At 47.1% G+C, this 20079-nt stretch overlaps 1 protein-coding gene and 1 long non-coding RNA gene across 2 annotated transcripts in view; one reads left to right on the top strand and one right to left on the bottom strand.

The window, feature by feature from the left end:
* SH3BP2 (SH3 domain binding protein 2) overlaps positions 1-20079 on the top strand; it is a 381251-nt gene that overhangs the window by 165286 nt on the left and 195886 nt on the right. The gene's annotated exons all lie outside the window — the stretch shown is intronic.
* On the bottom strand, positions 654-1420 carry LOC138515619 (uncharacterized). The gene is made up of 2 exons (XR_011282111.1): positions 1199-1420; positions 654-1116 (listed from the first exon to the last, which is right to left on the bottom strand). It is a non-coding gene; the product is annotated as an uncharacterized lncRNA (long non-coding RNA).

The following is a 20079-nucleotide window of genomic DNA, read 5'->3' as shown; positions in this document are numbered from 1 at the left end:
GGGGCTCAGCTTCAGGGCATGGGACGGACGGTACAAGCCTCCCTGTCTTGTTAGATGTGGTTATAAATGTGCCGCTGTGTGTTGCCACAGTGTTGGGTGTCCTGATTGCACAGGGCCATAAGTCTAAGATGATCTGGTGGGTTGTGGGGTTTACGAGGGGGCGCCTTTGGAAGTGTGGGTTCAGGCAGGGGTTTACTGCTGTGCTGTAAATAATGCAGGTGGCGGCCCGTGGCCTTGGGTGCTGCAGAGGGGGCTACACATCTTTGAAGCGGCTCCAGTCTAGTTGGGGGAGGTGGAGCAGTGCAGCGCGGGCCTCTGCTCTCATGTTTGGCAGTCTTTGCAGGGTGGGAGGGGGAATGGCCTTGCACATATTCACAAAGGTATCTCCCTCGTGTGTTGCCAACTTTAGGTAAAAACATCACAAACATTTGAACGCTCGATAAAACTTATTCAAATCACTTTAAAACATGCATTTCAACTTTGCTGAATGTGTCTCGATTATATTCAGTCTGGGCACCTTATTCATACACTATGTTTTAACAACTACAGTATTTAGTTATATGCATATACATTTGCAGTAAGTGAGGTAGTATCAGGGTTGGTGGAGTACATAGAAAGTATCAAGAAACAGAAAAGATATGTCCAGAGCAAAATATGTTTAGAAAAAATGTATCCAAATTTATTAAAGGTGATACAAAAATTGAAAACTAGTGAATAAATCACTCAAAATTATTATACACTGATCATTTTAACATAACAGAACAGCAGCAACAATATGCCGAAAATCGGCTAAAACTTCATCACTCATACTCAACATACATAGTACATACATACACACACAACTCATCATACCGTGGCATACATCCAAAGTACTAAAAACACAGAAAACATGCTAAGAACCAATGGGGAAGAGGAATTCATAACTAGTCCCCATAATAACACTCATTATTGCGGTGTTTACAAACAATAGAAATAATTCACAAACAATCTATTGTCAGGGTGGATAGGAAGAACAAATGCAAAGATCACATCCCTGTAGAATTTTTTCTCTCGACCGGTTTCGACGTGTAGTGGTGGTTAACTGAACGTCTTCCTCAGGAGGTGGGTGTTACCATTCTGATGAAAACCTAGCTGCTGCAAAAATCTATGCAGTGTAGTGTGGCCAGTCACGCGAGACAATTCAGGACTAAAACATAACCTGGAGGGCGCCCCATGCAGTTTAAGATGATCCAGCGCTGCATGTATTTGAAAAGTGAAGAGGCAGCGCAACTTAGCCTGAGCCTTCAACGCCGTCTGTAAATGACTGCAAAACGGTTGCTGTATAATGGAATTGTCCAGCAACGAGGGAGAACAGATGGTAATCTCTTTGTTTGAAACTAGTTGTAAATTCGAAACGCTACGCATGCGTGTAGGGACCTGCAAGGAGTGGCTGGCTACCATATACATATATGCATATACATTTGCAGTAAGTGAGGTAGTATCAGGGTTGGTGGAGTACATAGAAAGTAACCCGCCACTGTACGTGGCGGTGGTGGCACATAAGGGGCTTAGACATACACGCGTGACGAGTGCATTCTCGCACACTCTTCACATGTGCCCTTGGTATGGTTACATTCCTTTTCTTGTGGTCCCTAGCAGCATTAGTCCAGTTATGGCGCGGGACCGCGGGGTGTACCGCTTTCAATGATACATATGAATAATAATCCCCCGTAATGCTTTTATCATTTGCACACCCCTGCAGGGGTGTGGGTCCGTCAAGGCTGGTGTCATGTACGATAATTACACAATTTTACAGGTTTCTTTAGTAAAAGTGGTTGTATGGAGAGGATACATGTGTTAAAAGTGTTTTTTTACATTCATATTTGGGTACCTGTCTGCTTTCATCAGATGACCATTCTACAGATCTTCCCATCGCCCAGGCCTTGCTGACCGGGTCATTCTGGGAGCTGTGATACACTGCGGAAGGTGAACTGTTACAATGTTAGTGTATTACGCTAGATCATGTCCGTCTTGTTCGTGGGAACGGGCTTGCAGCGGATCTGCCATGGTGCTGCGGGGACAGGGAGGACTGAAACTTTCCGAAGGTGGGGGCCGCGCTACAGCGCGCTGAGCTCACACCATCTTTAGTAGACAAAAATGGTTTCTGAGGCCTAGCTAAATTTAATACGTGCGGGCAATGTCAGCAGCATGTGAGCCATCCACCACCTGGGCCCTGGTGGTAAGGAGGGGACGCCCGATGAGCCATGGCCCTCACCTGGGGTGGAGATGCAGGCCAGGGGGATCCCTTGGACCGCTCCTCCCCTACAACTTGCGATGCTGGAAATTAAAGAGAAGACATATACGTGGGACAGAGACAACAATTTTGTTTGTTTGTCTTCCAAAAGCTTATATAGTACGTGTGGGTTCCAGGGCTTCCATTATACGGATGCATTTAGTTATGTAAAGAGCATCCGACATGAGAGTACGTTGTTTTATTCTATTGTTACGTTTAGGTCTCCTCCCTACTTTATCCTGATTGGGAGCCTGGAAAAAAGTACTCTACAAAGAACGCTGATGTAGATTGTGCAAATTATGAATGAGACGCCTAGGCATCTTCTGACGGAATGCACTGCGATTTAACCGTGTATTGATAAAGGATATACTGGCAAGGAGTAGAGAAATTATTAAAATCTACATAGTATTCAGATGATATTTGGAATGTGGTTTTATATAATTAGCAAGGTCTTCTTGTATCTCTTACGTAATAATTAATTGTTTGATACTTTTATTGTTTCATTTAGTGTTAAAAAAATGTGTAACTAAATAACACATTAATAGAAACATTCATTATAAAAATAAATGCCATGCCAAAAGCATTTTGTGGACATGTGTCCGGCTGCATCAGTATCCTGATCTTCAACACCTGCTCTCCAGTGACACAGAGCAGGTTCAGAGATCATAGGTGCCCTGCCTAACAACCGGGGTGAGAGCAAAGTCACTCCAGCACAGAGGCTGCATTTAAAATACGCACCTCTGTTCCAAAACCACATAATTATGATGAACCATTGTCCCGGTGGCAGTTTAAACTTTAGACATGAGTCATACCAAGTATGGTGGCTTGTGCACACAACTATTACAATTATTAAATCATATCAGATCTGTATCATACACGTCGGCACTGTGAGCTGAGTTCAGCCATCGGCAGGCTGTGTGTATTCTCCGTAGTGTGATTGCATCTGCTGTAACCAACAGGGCAATCACCAGTGGGACATGCCCCTCTTTGATCCTTTGTAAGGTTGGGTAATAACTCTCTCCAGCACAGGAAGCTCCCAGCAGGAGCAGTTTGGAAAGCAGGTTTCAGGTGTCACACCCTAAACAAAAGGAACAGCCTCACACCAGGGTGTTGCATATTGAAGGGCCTTTGATGCTGTCGGATTGAGAATGGGGTTTGTGTAGCCACATGGTGGTCAGCATGGCTGGGAAAGGATTCCACCTTCTTGCTTTTCTCTCCACCGCGCCTTCATTCTTGTCTCCTCGCTTCCTTTAGCACCAAAGCATGTTTGGTTATGATGCAAGAAGGCAAAGACCACTTGTCACAAGGACAGAGAGCAGGCCACTTAAATCACACTGGCTTTCCTCCAATCGTGTGGGGCTTTTTACCTTTAAAAGAGGGGGTCTCCCACCCCTTTTGATTCACACTTGGACCATCCAGGGCTTAAGGAAGTATTTATTCTGACCACTTTTGGGGGAGTTGATCTTTCAAAAGTACCCAGCCATTGGAGTCAAAAAGTGGTCCATGGGCGTGCAAGAGCCGCTCCCTACGCACTCCCAGGGCACATTGTGGATGACTCTTGCTGAGGACCAAGGCCTTCCACTCTTCCTGCATCCTCCCGAGGCTGGGAAAGCAAATCCTGCAAGGACTCACCTTGTCCTAGAGCCCTACTGCAGTGGGTCACACAGCCTCCTGAGAGCCAGAACATCCAGGATCCCTGTTTTCATTACATTGTCCAAACCAAACCGCATTTGAGCTGTGTTCACAGCACTCAAACCAGAAGGACCCACAGGTGCTGATTCTGACACCCTTTCAAACCGAAAAATGTTGCATCCGTTGAACCAGCAAACGGCCACATCACACCAAGCACAACATGTCACCTGCTGCTGAGGATGACTTTGAACCACTGTTTCTTTGAACATCACATTGGACCATCGGGATCACAGCTTCACACCGCCGGCCCTCAACTGAACCTCTGGAGCAGCACATAACTTGTCAACCCAAACCAGTAGTTATCAAACGTCTCAAACTCGACTTTTGAACCGACCTTGGTGTTCCAATCGAACTGCCCAGCTTGAACGCTGAGCTTGAATTGCAGCAAGCACCAACTTCTAACCGGGTCGACTCCAGCTAGACACTTGAACCAGAATAACTCGCCGCACTGAACTTTGTTCAAACCGCATCTTCAGCACCTCAAAGCTTGGTTTGACACCATTAAAGTGCCTAGTATTGAAATCAAGTACATTGAAATGGCCCTGAGGCAGAAGGGCTGGTGTGGAGCTGTTTTGCTGTGGCAACGTCATTATTTGTTTAATTCTGCTTGATTACTGGACTGCTGCCAAGTGAGAGGAGAGAAGGAGCTTTGCGCCTGTAGTGGAGCACAGAGCAGTCACCTTTCTCCTGCTGCTTGCACAAACTCTATCTAAAGCGAAAAGGATGCCCTTCGCTTTTAAAACTACAGGAGACCCTTTCCTGCTGACGCGCAAGTCACGTGGGAATCAGCTGGGTTTATCAGCACACCCAGTGCGCCCTTGCGGCGTAAGCCCTGAGGCAGAAGGGCTGGTGTGGAGCTGTTTTGCTGTGGCTGCGTCATTATTTGTTTAATTCTGCTTGATTACTGGACTGCTGCCAAGTGAGAGGAGAGAAGGAGCTTTGCGTCTGTAGTAGAGCACAGAGCAGTCACCTTTCTCCTGCTGCTTGCACAAACTCTATCTAAAGCGAAAAGGTGAAAAGGACGCGCTTTGCTTTTAAAGCTACAGGAGACCCTTTCCTGCCGACGTGCAAGTCACATGGGAATCAGCTGGGTTTATCAGTACACCCAGCGCGCCCTTGCAGCGTAAGCCCTGAGGCAGAAGAGCTGGTGTGGAGCTGTTTTGCTATTTGGCGGCTTTGGCGCGTGGAGCGCCACCTCTAATCTGCGGGTGAGTCCTATATCTGAAGACCGCACGACTCTTGTCCATCGCTGCTACTCGTCTGGACCGTGAGGGAAGGCGGATCGTCAACGCGAGGACAGAAAAAGAAGTTCGAGCGGCCGGAGTACGCCTCCAAAATTAGCCGCAGACCAGATCAGCTGACAGAAACACGAACACTACGGTAAGCTTTTTGTTACCGATTTATTGACGTAGGGAACGCCTCCCGCTTACTAATGACTGCATCTCTTTCTGACTCAATTCCAAAGCAAACATAAACAGAGAGCAGCTCGGAAGAAGGAGAAACAACAAACAGGGGAGTGGTTAACCAAGGTTGAAACTGAGATCGAAAGACACAAGTAATTAAACTGGGGAGGGACTACAATTCGGCAACACAAACCCTAACTCCATTCAAACTTGACAGAAGGAAACTAAGAGGAAAGTAAAAAGAAGAAATAAGGAGAAACAATAGAAGGATAAAAATCATCATCCACAGAACTAGACCTACCTGACGCATCAATTTGCAGAATGAAACTACAGTGCACCTGGATCTAACAAAAGCACCAGAGTGGGATGGCTCCTATTTGGAGCCAGTGGCGTACTCCACCACAGTAGGGTCGCTCTGAATAACCAACACTCAATTGAGGCACAAATTCACATCCCTAATTTAAGACCAGAGGATGAGAGAATTGAAAATGGAAATCAGGCAGAATGCAGGAATCACTGGAAAAAAGGGCTGGAATACACGGTTACCACCAAAAATATTCCAAAAAAAATCATACTATTTCAAGAAAAGGAGAAGTAGAAGTCTAGATGAACTGGTAGAATACCCAACCAAGGGCCCAATTCAGCAGACAGAAGAGGACGATATGAGGAAAAAGCCACGAAAAGAACAGCAGATAACACAGGAAAGCATTGAAAGTGAGATGGAAATTGAAAGGGAAGAAGCAAGAGACACTACAGAGACAAATAGAGGAAGTCTCTCAACAGATAGTGCCAATAATGAGACCCCAGAAGAGGGAAGAGAAAGGAAGCGTGGCCAAAGTCCACCCACAAATGGGGAAACCCTGAGTGCACTTAACTATGTCTTAAACTCTTTGGTATCAGTCTTCGAACTACTAAAAGGGGAGGTTCAATCCCAAACAGGAATAGTCTTGGAGCTAACTAATGAAGTGGCAAGATGTGAAGCCTCAATGGTTGGCCTCAGAAACGTGATAAACACCACAATAATTCCATCAATAGAAGAGATAAAAAAGAATCTTTAAACCACAGAAAATAAACACCTCTTCTCTGTACCCTCCTGAAAGATCTTGGGAAAGCAGGAGAGTCTGGAAGAGACCAGATGCTGAAGGCTATGTGGAATTGGAATGAAAAGCCAACGCAAAAAGAAAGAGGAAACCAGACTGGGGCTCAACAATCTAAAGAACAGGAAGACACCCCCCTGTCAGAATCAACTATAGAAGAGCTCTTAAAGACAGCCCAACTGATGGAAGAACAGGATCATATTGGAGAGGAGAATAAAGTTCCGCAAAAATATGGAAAAGAACATCCTAAAGATGACTCAATTATAAGTTGGACTGAGGCAAAACTCCAGGAGAAGAAGGAATGCAAAAAAAATAAATAGGAAAAATAACGACCAGGAAAGATTCCCCCACTTGACAAAAAAGCAAGAAAAAAAGAAACGTAACAACAACAGTCAAAAAAGGGAAAGGGAGAAAAAAGAAAGCATAGATGAAATCGCAGAAAAAACGACATCTCAAAAGGATAAAAAAAATCTTTGGAAGAGGAATCAAAGAAAGGGCATAATACCACAGAATACAGAATAAAACTTGGGAAATCAAGCTCAAAATCAGAAAGGCAAGAAAGTATAGGACAGGATGCCCCGAATATACCCAAAATAACGGGGGTAAACGAAGGCTCACAAACTGAGAACCAAATTAAATCTACAGAGGTAGTGGCGACATCTACCAACAAAAAATTGAAGCTCGCCCCGATCTTTATTAAAAAACTCAAAAAAACAATAGGCAAAGCGGGGCCCAAAATAAAAATAGCCCCGATATTTGAAAAAGTGAAAGCAACCACGCCGAAATTGCCAAACTTGAATGAACAAGAGCTCTTTACCGAGGTGGTCATGAAAAGGGAGGAAGAGGACAGGGAGCGGAGATGCAGTAATGCAGCCATCCAAAAAGAATCCCTCACAGGCTTTGAAATCCCCAAATTATGGTTAAAGATGGCACCAAAACGAGCAAAGACCAAATCTCTTAGCAGAACGGAGATACTATCCATACTCAAAAAAAGTAGAGACCTCTACCTATTCTCTACAGAAGATCTTGAATATGTCAAATTCCCAGACCGGGAAAACTCGTTCTTAGTAGAAATAGGACTGTGCTCAACAAGAGCCCTTACAGCAATCCTAAAGGCAAGCAAAGAACTAGAACAAGAAAGGTTAACAATACACACCTCTGACCCCGACCCAACCCGAATACAGTCAAGTGAACAAGATCAAACGAAGGAAACGGGGCAGTGGGAAGGCAGGGACCCTTGGAATCCTAATGGAGAAGGAAAAAAAACGCCTGTCAAGGAAACATCAATTCAAGAAAAAACAGTGGTGGCCCTACCTGATATACTTACGCAAGTTTTGAAAAACATGGGCATAGGAATTCAGAGCCTTTAGGCAGAAAGAGCTGAATGTGGTCAGCTGGAATACAAGAGGATCCACCACGTTCAGGGCAAAACAAACAAAATATTATCTACTGGAGTAAATTGACATATTGGCCTTTCAGGAAACATGACTGGTAAACCCAATAGAAATAGAGGGATTCACAACCTTCTGTTTACCGGCAAGCCAGAAAGCAAAAGGGAGGCCGGCGGGAGGTTTAATAAACGCCATTAAAAATAGCACATTTAAATGTGCCATGCAACTATGGAAAGACGAAAGTGGGATCCTGGCCTGTAAATTCCACTCCTCCACTAATCCAGAAGAAATTGCCCTTATCGTGATAAATATCTACTGGAACCCGACATCGACCAAAATATGAAACTTTCAGGACAAGCTAGCAGAACTAATGAATAAGATCATGACAGAATGGCAAGAGTTGGTCATTCTGCTAGTAGGTACTTTAATGCCGAATGTGTATACTGTAAAAGGCGCAAGGGGGGTGAAGGTAAACTGATCCCATCAAATAAAGGAAAGTCTTGGTTAGAATTCACTAAGGCATGGGACCTGAAAATGTTGAACAATGTAAACCAAGATGATGAAGAGCCTTGCATGACATGGCAAAGAGGAAAATCAGCCTCAGTCTTGGATTACATCTTTGTCAGCGAGAGCCTTTTTTCCTGCAAATCACAATTAAAAATAATAAATGAAGGAGGAAGCGACCACTCGAGATTGGAACTATCGATCATATACGAGTTCGGCTTCACAAATCAATTTCACAATCAAGAAATAATCGGAAGAAAAGGCAAAATAAGACTGAGAAAATACAGACAAGGAGGGAGGAACCTCAATTTAAAACTGCAGAATATGTCGGAACAGACGATTCAAGAGATAAGCAAACCAGACAAGTTTGTGAATATATTATGGTCACTTGCCCCCCGAAAAACGCCATCAAACAGTGGAAAACACATACATCTCCATAGTTTTGATGAAGAAACGAGACAAAGGAAAAGAACTCTGAGAAAAACCATCAGAGAATTGAAGAGCCAAAAACTGAACAGAGAAGTATACACTCTGCAACTGAAAATAATCAGGCGAAACTACAAAGCTTGGACAAAGAACCACAAATTCCTCCTCCATTAAAGCGAAGGTGAGGAAATGTTAAAACTAGTCTCAAGCTCATCATCGAGAAACTTCTGGTCATTGATACGAGAACTAGAATCAGATTCTAGCAGCACACTATGCAATCTGGTCCCAGAAAAAACCTGGGTGGAATATCTCACAAAGAACTTTGGAAAGATATTAAAGGAACCAACTTGCCCGCCCCTAGACAAGGGCTGGGAATTGCAAATTGAGGAGAACGAAATTTTGGAAATAATATCTAAAGTTTCATTATCAAAAGCAGCAGGGCCAAACGGTCTTACATATCAGGTACATGGGGAAAACCCGACGCTCTGGGCAAAGCTGCTGAGAAGCCTCTTTTTTTTTTTTAAATATATTTTTATTTTTATCTCAACCAAACAACATTACAACGAAAAATAAATAAAACACCTCAAACAACAAAAACCAAACAAACAACAAATAAGGCACTGCAATCCCCATCCCTCCCCCCTATGAGCCTGTAGAGTGTCCGCCATCAGTGTTCGTTCCATGCGGTGGGGCCTCATCGCTCTCAAGTCCAGCCGAGGCCGACCCCATACCAAACAGCTCAGCTAACAATAACTTCCATGCCGTGAGAGAGCCTGTTTCTTCCTCCTCCCCTGCCATACTGCCATCCTGCCACGCTGCCGTTTCGGCATCAGCCCACTTCTGGAGATCTCGCCACCAGACCTCCACTCGCGGCTCATGACATTTCTTCCACCCCATGGCTATCCTACGTTTGGCAAGCACATAGGCCAGATCTTTCAGTTTCTCAACATGTCGAAGCTTACGCGCCCTGGGATACCCTCCCAGCAGACAGGTCCAAGCCGAGTCCACCTTAAGTGTGATACCCCTCCCTGCCAGCCTCCGCGCCACTTCACCCCAGTAGGTTGCAATCACTGGGCACGCCCAGAACATGTGTATCATGTCCGCATTCTCTTCGTTACACTTGGGGCACGCCTGGTGCCCATTATCCAGAAATTTGGAAATTCTCAGGGGGGTCATATATGCCCTGTGCGTAATATAGAGCTGTATCTGCTTAAACCTGGCGTTCCTTGATACCTTTCTGTGGTACCCCAGGGCGCGCTCCCACATCCCATCCGCCATCTGGGCCCCCATCTCCGCTTCCCATTCCAGTCTCAGGTGCCCCAAATCCTTCCCAACCTTTGTCATCAACATCTCGTACAACCTAGAGACCTCGTGCCCACCCTCTGATGCGTCATACATTATTTCCAGCGTGGCATCCGGTTCATCGGCCAAAGTAGCTTCGGGCCACGTGCTCCGGACCTCCCGGACCACCCTATGATATGTCACATATTGGCCCCTATGTAGCCCCGACCCTGCCTCCAGTTCATCGAACTCCATCAGGGTCCCATCCTGCCAGATGTCGCCCATAGTGATCAACCCCACTGACTCCCAGTATGTCCGGAGAATAGCTCTCAGCTGCCCGTCTTCCTTCGCCAGGGCGACCAGGGGTAACTGCGGCATACACGGCAAGGGGTCCCCCATCATCCGACAGGCACGCCGCCACATGTTCCTGCCAAGGGCTAGCATTTTAGGACGCTCCCTCATCCATGAACCGGTCACCCAGATCACCTCCCGCAGATAGAAGGGGGAACAGTCCTTCCCCAGCAGCCTGTGTTCGGAGGTCTCTTCATCCGAGAGCCACCTGGCCACATATTGCAGTTGCGCCGCCACATAATAGGCCTCAAAGTTCGGCAGCTTCACGCCACCTTTCTCATAAGAGTTCTGTAATTTCCACAATGCGACCCTGTTGCGCGTGCCGTGCCATAGGAAATTCCTACATACACTATGTAACCTAGCAAAAAACTTCCTAGGTATCATATACGGGATGTTATTAAAGTAATGCAGGAGCCTGGGCAGCACCACCATTTTAAGCATAGCTCCCCGACCCATCATCGCTAAAGGCAATCTTTCCCAGAACCTCATGCACTCCTCAATCTTTCCCACAGCTAGTTCGGTATTATGCCTGTGTTCTTCCTCGGTCGTGTGATACACGTCAATGCCCAGGTACCGGAAGGAGCTTGTCACCCACGGGATCCGCAGCACTGGCAACCTCTCCACCGGTATCCCCACATAACTGCCTAGCGGGAATAGTACGGATTTCTGAGGGTTGACCGCTATGCCGGACAACCAGGCGTACCTCTCCAATACCTCCAAGATATACTGCAAATTCTCTTCCGGATGTTTCAGGTATAACAGCATGTCGTCTGCATACAGGGATATAAGATGGCACTCCCCTCCCACCTCTATGCCCACCGGATCATACTGCTGCCGGAGGTAAATCGCTAAGGGTTCGAGGGCCAGTATGTACAACATTGGGGACCAAGGACACCCCTGCCTAGTGCCTATGCCTAACTGCCATCTATCTGAGACCACTGCGCCCGTACGGACCCTAGCCAGAGGCGCACTATATAATAGCTCGGCCCACCTCATGTAGCCTGGTCCCAGTCCAAACCGCCCCAAAGCCGCCAGCAGCCACGGCCATCGAACAGAGTCGAACGCTTTAACTGCATCCAACGCCACTATCGCCATTTCGCTGTCCTCATTGCACCCCCATTCAACCACCCTGTGAAGGCGTCTATGATTCTGAGTAATATTCCGATTCGGGACATAGCCCGTCTGGTCAGGATGGATCAGCTTGCCTATCACCCTCCGCATTCTGGCCGCCAGGACAGCCGTTAGGATCTTGCTGTTCTGGTTCAGCATCGACAGGGGCCGGTAGGAGCCACAATCATGTCCCGGTTTATTGGGTTTGGGGAGCGGTACTATAATCGCCTCCCTGAGCGATTCCGGCAGCCGCCCCACCTCGAACGCTTCATTAAGCATCTCCAGCATGGGCGGGAGCACCTCCTCTCCATACGCTTTATAAAATTCACTGGGGAACCCATCCGCTCCTGGGGCCTTGCAAGTGGGTAGCTGCCGCACAATCTCCTGCAGCTCCTCCAGAGTGATCGGAGCATCCATCTCCTCTCGCTCTTCGTCACTTATCCTGGGCAGGCCTATGTCTTCAAGTACTACCTCTATCTCCTCCCGGCTTCCCCCTTCTCGATCCTCATATAATGCTTGATAATATTCCGCGAATGCCCCATTCACCCCTTCCTGGGTGTCCTCCTCCACGCCCTTTTCAGTGATAACTGATCGGATCGGGGATCTCGGGGTCTCGCTCTTATACAGCCACGCAAGAAGCCTGCCCGTCTTGTCCCCCCCGCATGCAACCTCTCAATGTACTTCCTGTAATTCAGATTACAGAGCCTGTCCCAGTGTTCTGCGCACCTCTGCTGCAGATTGGTGACCTCCTCCGTATCAATCCCACCCTCCCCCAGCACTTTCTCCAACTCAATCTCGGCCTTACGCAGATCAGCCAGGACTCCACCCATTAATCCCTTGGACTTCGCAATGGCAACCCCCCTCATTACAACCTTAAAGGCCTCCCACAGAGTACCAGCCGACTTGACACTACCTGTATTCGCCTCAAAGTAAGCAACTATCTCCTCCCTCATGTCCTCCCTGAAGACTGGATCCCTGAGCGCTTCCGCCCTAAGGCGCCATGTTGGAATTCGCGCACGTGGGGGACAAAGCTGCCATCGCATGACCAGGGGCGAGTGGTCCGAAAGGACTCTCGCCCTGTAGTCTATCTGGTCGCACTCCGCGACAACGTCCGGAGTGGCGAAAAAGTAATCCAGCCTTGTGTGTAGCTGGTGCGGGGCCGAATAATGCGAATATTGCCTCACGCCTGGGTGTCTCGTCCTCCACACGTCCGCCAGGCCAAGGTCCACCAGCAGCGTCTGCAGTACCCTAGCCGGCGGGCTGGGCCTGACCGCCCTGTCATCCGACCTGTCCTCCCTGGGGTTAAGTACACAATTAAAGTCCCCACCCCAAATCACCGGACCCCCCATCCCTTCACCAAGTCTAGTGATCAGCGTCCTAAAGTATGTCGCTGTGTCCTGGTTGGGAGCATAAGTATTTATAATACACACTACTTTATTTTCCACAAGCCCCCTTACCATGACCAGCCTCCCATCAGACTCCACAACCTCCCCAAGTAGCTTAAACTGGACATGTGGTGGCACCCAAACCAGCACACCTCTAACATAGGCAGAATATGTAGATCCGACTACTGTCCCTCTCCACTTCCTCCCCACCAGTTCCAGTTTATCCCGTGTCAGATGCGTCTCCTGTAACAAGGCGACATCTATCTTTTGCCTTTTTAGGTACAACATGACCTTGTTACGCTTAAGGTAGCTGTTAAGCCCTCTAACGTTTCACGTTAGTATCCTAAGGTCCCCCATGATTTATCAGTAGTTCCCTCCTCCCTCCCAGGTCTGCTCGCCTCCCCCCCACCTCAAGGACCCCCATTTCCATTTTCTCTCCCAGGCTCATATAAAAACTAACACCCCCCACCCCCCTAACCCAACCAACTGCCTAGCTCCATCCCTGGATCTCAGGCAACCCCGTGTTCGGGCCTCTCTGGAAACCCAAGTAGAGAACCCGACAGGGTGTCACCCCACACACAGTGACTAACCTAAACTCAAACTGGGGTACAAAGAACAGCCCCTGGAGGCACCTCCCCCTAGCATCCTTCTCCCCACGCACTGACCCTGTTCCAAACTCTCAACGCATACTCTTCCATAACAAGGTCCCAAAGACTATATTCCAGTCCCAATGTTCACAGCCCAACCGGGCCCGCAGCGTCACTTAACTCTTCCCGTTTCATCCGCCTTTCACGCCTCCGGTTCCTGAGGACAGTTTTGTGCATCGAGCCACTCCATGGCCTCCTCCGGAGTGTCAAAGAACAGCATCTTGGTCTTGAAGAAAACCTTCAGTCTGGCCGGGTAGAGCAACATATACTTGTACCCAGCTGCCCTCAGTCGCCTCTTAACCGCCCCAAAGTTCATGCGACTGCGCTGCACTTGCAAGGTGTAATCGGGGTAAGCAGTAATGGTCGCCTCTCCTCGCCGTATGGTGCCCCCCTTGCGAAGGTGTTCGAGGATCCTTTCCCGATCCCGATAGTTGAGGATCTTCGCGATCACTGGCCTGGGCGGATTCCCTGGCGGTGGCCTCCTGATCAAGGCCCTGTGCGCCCTCTCCACCGAAAAACCCCTGCGACAGGGCTCCCCCAGTGATCTCCTGCAGCAGCAAGTTCTCAATAAACTCCGTGGGATTCTGGCCTTCAGCCCCCTCCGGCAAGCCCACGATGCGAACGTTGTTTCTCCGGGCACGTCCTTCCGCCTCTTCAGCCCTGCTTTCCAAGTTGCCCACCCGCTGCACCAGGGCATGGATATCACGCTTATGTGCGGTACAGTCCGCCACAGTTGGGCCCATTTCCTTTTCCAAAGTTTCCGTGCGCTCAGCTAGGGCTCGCACATCATGCCTCAGTAGGTTCACGTCCTCCTGCACCGCCCCAACCTGTAGTTCCATTGCAGTTTTCAATTCTGCCACAGCAAGTTGGAGCTTGGTCTCCCACGTCGCCTTCAGGTCCGCGATCGCAGCGAGGACCTCCTGGTTCGCACCACCGACGGCCATCTCCTTGGTCTGAGCCTTCTCCTTGCTCCTGGCTCCTTCCGGGCCGGGCGGCGTCTTGGCGTAGTCGTCGAGCGTGGGCTGTTTATTCTTCGCTCTCAGAAGCTTGTTCGACATATCTCCTGTCAGGAGCGTCCCTCTGGCCGTGCCCAGGTCCAAGGCAGGGAGGCACTATGCCCATGCACCACAACTCAGATTGAGAGTCCCAGCTCGCCCAACAATTCGGCCACCGCTGTTGTCCTGCGCTCCCCCAGATGGACTGAGTCGCGTTGCCTCCTTCTTAGCGCCCAGAGTATGCTGTGGGAGCCGCCACTGAGGTCCCGATCAACCGCTCCTTTGTCCCCTCATCAAGCGGTGGCGGCCATTTTGTCGCTCGTTGAGGTCTCGCCACCGGCGCTTCACTCGGCTCCTAAGTACACGTACGCAATGCGGACCCGTGTAAAAATGTGTCCTCACGTGCAGCCGACCTTCATGTACGCAGTCATCCCAATCTTCGCCAAATCGTAGCGGTCCTTGCGCGGTATCAGACGGATAATGTGCGGATCAGCAGGAGCCCCCGTACAGGCACGTCTTTTCACATGGCTTCCAAGCCACGCCCCCCTGCTGAGAAGCCTCTTTAAGGAGATATTACAACAAAAGAGCTTCCCACCATCATGGAAAACCGCTTTGATCATACCATTCTTCAAGGAGGGCGATAGGGCAAATCCATCAACTATAAACCTATTGCCCTCCTAGACATTGATAGTAAAGTATTCATGAGACTCCTATTGAATAAGCTCTCGACCTGGACAGAACAGGAGGGGGTGCTATCCAGATGTCAAACAGGCTTCAGAAAAGGCCTATCAATGGCTCTGAACGGAGCCTTACTAAATATTCTTAGTGAACCAGCAATGGCCAAGGGAGGAACACATGTATTTGGAGCCTGGATAGACCTCTCCAAGGCCTTTGACCAAATTGACAGAACCAGGCTATGGCATAAACTGAGAAAAAAGGGAATACCAGAGACATTATTATCAATGCTAATGGAACTACACAAGGGAACAAGTGTAAGAGTACGTTTAGAAAACAACGGCCACCTCTCTGAAATAGTTCCAGTGGAAAGAGGGGTAAGACAGGGTTGCTTGGGGGCACCCACATTCTTCAACTTGTTCTTAGCAGATGTAGGAGACCACTTGATCTCGGCCGCTTTGGCGAGCCCAGCTATAAATAGTAGAAAAATATTCTGGCTGGCCTATGCAGATGATATCGTTCTGCTGGACAGAACAGCCATCAGCTTGCAAAGACTATTGGATGGACTTGGCAAATATGCCAAGGAAAATGGGTTGGTAATAAACCCTAAGAAATCCAGGATATTAGTATTTAAACATCCAAGAAAAAAGACATCATATAAGCACTGGGTCTTGGACGGGCAAAGAATTCCTCAAGTTGAAGAACTTATATACTTGGGGTAAAAGATCTACGCAACCCCACCCAACTACAAAATTGAGAGAGAAATCATCACCATAGCCCATGCGCTAATTCCTCACCTGATTAAAATTAGGAACAGATTCTGTAAATTTTCAGTTGTCCCAATGGTATAATATTACCTGAGCAAAATAGTTCCAGTCTTGCTATACGGAGTAGAAGCTAAACCACAACTATGGAACTTCAACTGGGATAAAATAGAAGGAAGAATTTGGAAAAAAAGCCCTAAATCTGCCATGGAGTACATCAGGGGGACAGCTATGCTTTGAATTAGGCTTGAAGTCTTTAAACTGTCTGGCAGAATGGAAACTAACATCCTTCTATAGAGAAATCATAAACCCTAAAAAAGGCTCCTTATATGAAGATATCAATGAACACCATAGTAAATTAAGATCTGAAATTCTGCAGAGACTTGACCAAAAAATAAAAATTGCAATATCAAGAACAGAGTCAAATATGGAAATTCTGGTGAAAAACCCACTGAAGATAAAACGGGAGCTGGAAACATTAGACTGGATAGACATGATAGAAAAAAGTAAAACGGGAGCTGGAAACATTAGACTGGATAGACACGATAGAAAAAACAAGATCTTCAAGACCAAAGAACACCTTCCTGACAGTTGACAAAAAAATAGGTACACTTCCAAGATACCTAGAAAAATTTCCAGACACAAAAATCAGAAATAATGTCCTCAGAGCGAGAATGAACATATTATTAACGGGGGAAATTCTGAATTATTCTGAAACAGTCCGAAAGGACAGTCATCTACTGTAAGGAATGTGCAATTCCAGGAAACCAATCCTTAAAGCATCTGCTCACCGAATGTAAGGGAACGTGGAACCTGCGATTAAAAAAACTAGGAAGATTCGTAGAAAGAACCGACTGGTTAACATCGGAAAACACTTGGCACAGAATAATCGCAGGCCATGAGATCCAGCTGACAGCAGCAGTAGTAAACCTTATTCAGTCCCTACATTTGGTATAGAGGAACAATAAAGGAGGAGGGAAGAGGAGAGACAGCAAAATCATGATTGGGGGGGCCGTAAAACAAGAAAGAAAAGAGGACAGAGAAAGAATAAAATAACAAAACATGCAGAATTACTGAGTTGCAACCCACTTGGATAACAGTTGGAGAAGAGAAAAGAGAGGGGCGAGCTTTCTGTAAAGCCTCCACTCTACTTTGTCGAACTTTGGGCTGTCATCCTTTTGTTGTCTTTACTAGATAAGCACTCTTCTATATTCTGCCTATCTTGTTCCTCCTTTCTTGGACTACCTGTTCCTTCTTCTCCTTCTTTTTGTTCACTCTTTCTTACTATTTTAGAACTTATTATTTTCCCTCCTCTTAAGAGGGGTAAGAAAGCTGTTTATTTGATTGGTTTTAGAGAAGGAACTCCCCCTTTTTTTGTTCCCTCTTTTATCACAATACTTTGTAAAGGTTTTTTCATGTCTGTGAGACATCGATTGTAAACCATATACAATTAAAAAAATAATAATAATAAAGAAAAAAGAAATGACCCGGTTTCCATGCTTGTTTTCCTCTATGCTAAGTATCCAGAGTGCTGCATTATTACATACTTCATTTCCCTGTCTTCCTTTTACAGGGTTGGGTTTTTAGTATGTTTTGGATAGTTAAGGGTACTATGAATTTATGTAATCAAAGTATATATTTGTATAGAACCTTGGTTGGACATTTTTATTTTTGAGCTGTTGTAATGTTGCTGTTTGGTTTGCTACTGGTGCACATTCAAACCCTTTTGAGAGTATAACATTCTTCTGCCCCATGTTACCAAAAAATGTGAAGGAGGTATATTTCTTTGCTGTGCTTCTTTTACCTTTATGATTGGGATCTCATTTGGTTTGTAAAAGTGTGAGGGCCGAGTAGGTGGTTTAACCACAACTCATCCTTGTACACCTGCAGAGCAGACATCATTTAGTCACACTTCCCCATTCTCCTCCTTATAGACATTTCTGCTGCATTAGATCATCCCGCCCATGGTCAAACTCTTTTCCCCCCTTGGCTTCAAAGATAATGTTCTTTACTGCGTGTCCTATCTCTCCGATAGCCCCTTCTCCATCTCATGGGGCTCTGCCACCTCCTCCCAGAGACCCCTCCTGGTGGGTGTTGCTCAGAGATCAGTCCTAGGTCTACTTCTCTTCACCCTACACACCTCCCGCTTCAGCAAAGTAATTTCCTTCTTTAGCTCTTTGATGATGATGTTCTGATAGTCTGCTTCCCGTCCTTCAGCCCTACTATGTCTGCATACTTAACAAGCTGTCTAACCACCATCTACCACTGGATGGGTCTGTGCTGTCTCATGCTAAACTCTTCAAAGACGCAAGTCCTCTTTCTCCCTGCCCTCAACTCCAACCTCACTCTCCCATCTCTTTTCCCCACTCACAAACTTTGACAGCCACTGCAGCCAGACTCAATTACCTAATGCTCCCACACCTTCACTAAAACGCGTCTCTCTACTCGCGTGCCCAGTAAACTGGACTTCTGGGCAAGCCTACTACTTTCTCTACTCCGCTACTATTTTACTTCCCTCAGCAAAGTCCTCAACTTGCAACACACACCCTTGTCAACCACCCGTGTCCTCCTCAACCTACCATCACCAGGCTGGAAACTTTTTGAATTCCTGCAACTATTCTATCATTCCATCCATGGTCTTCATTCTCCAACAAGCTGGCTGACTGCAGCTCACAGTACTCTTTCTTGAACTCTATGCACCTTGTCTGTGCATCAGTCCCTCGCCTCCTCCTGAGGCTACCCCTACTTGCTCTCCTTTTCCTACTTGCCCCAATCTACTAGAATGCTCTGGGCCATTTAAGCCATCTTCATTTGAGCTCTTCAATACATGGGTACAACCGCCACTTACAAGTGATATATGGAGCCCCCTTGAACCCTTCCACTCTGTTATCTAAACTAACTACCGAATCCACCTTACCAGCATTCCTCTTGCAGAAATATGAAGGCACTGGGCAAAACAGTGTTACTTCTGCATTGTTTCGCGAAGTATGATTTTTATTTTTGTTTTTATTTAAATACTTCAGCACTTTTAAAAGAGGCATTGATAGAGGAAGCTGGGAGGGCATTGGGGGGGGGGCACCTGATGTCCTTCTGGGCTTCTTTTTTGTTTGTTTCCCTCCAGGTAGGTTAGTTGGCGGCTTCAACAAACTGATCACCAACTTTGCTGTTCTCAGACCGCTCTGTTCCTTCTGAGAGCTACAGGAGAGAGAATCCGGATCCCTGCAGCACCATTGTAAAGCCACTGCATCCTGCATGTATGTCATGTTAGACTTATAGAGCACACTATCACCCGAGGGCTTTGTGGTACTAATGGGCGGGAGAACAGATGGAAATACTGAAATAAAAAGGGCAGACAGAAGAAAGTGGCTAAAACAAGAAGGTTTTTGAGACGCCTGAACAGAAGATGATTATCAGTGGCGCTGAGGGAGAGCAGGACCTTGTTCCAAAGGGCCGCGGCAGACCATCCTGGACCGATGAATCCTAGGGAACGGGATAACAAAGTCAGAGCGCAAATCTCTGGTTGGAATGTAACGGTAGAACCTTTTCTGCAGGAACTGGGCACTGAGGTCGTTAAAAGCCTGGTGCACAATGCAGAGGGACTTCCATTATAATCATTTTAATCACCGACTAACAGGGAGCCAACGAATGTGGCGTAGAATGGGAGAGATATGCTCCCTTGGAGAGGCACCACCAACCACTCTATCAGCCATATACTGGAGTATCTGAAGACGAAAAAGAGGCTGAGACAGAAAATTGAGTTACAGTAGTGAATGGAGCTGAAGACAGAGGCCGCCACCAGAGAAGCACACATGCCAGAGGATAGGAAAGGAAGATTCTTACTTTGAGCTAGTAATAGCCACCTTGGCAGACAGAGCTAGTCTGCGCGTTCATAGAAAGGGTGGCTGAGATCTTAACGCCAAGATCATTGACAACAGCAACAGGCTTGGGGAACAAGCCCAGGGAGGGAGGCCAGTACTCGGGGGAGGAGAGGGGTCCAGACTGAGGTGTTTGAGTAGGCACCCACGATTAAGTTCTCAGTCTTGTCACCATTCAGTTTAAGCTAGTTGCAACTCATCGAATCCCGAC

This window comes from Ambystoma mexicanum, chromosome 6q (assembly GCF_040938575.1).
Source record: "Ambystoma mexicanum isolate Mex_15411 chromosome 6q, UKY_AmexF1_1, whole genome shotgun sequence".
NCBI lineage: Eukaryota > Metazoa > Chordata > Amphibia > Caudata > Ambystomatidae > Ambystoma > Ambystoma mexicanum.
Note: the sequence above shows the minus strand (reverse complement) of the source record. Positions and strands in the feature narration are given on the sequence as shown.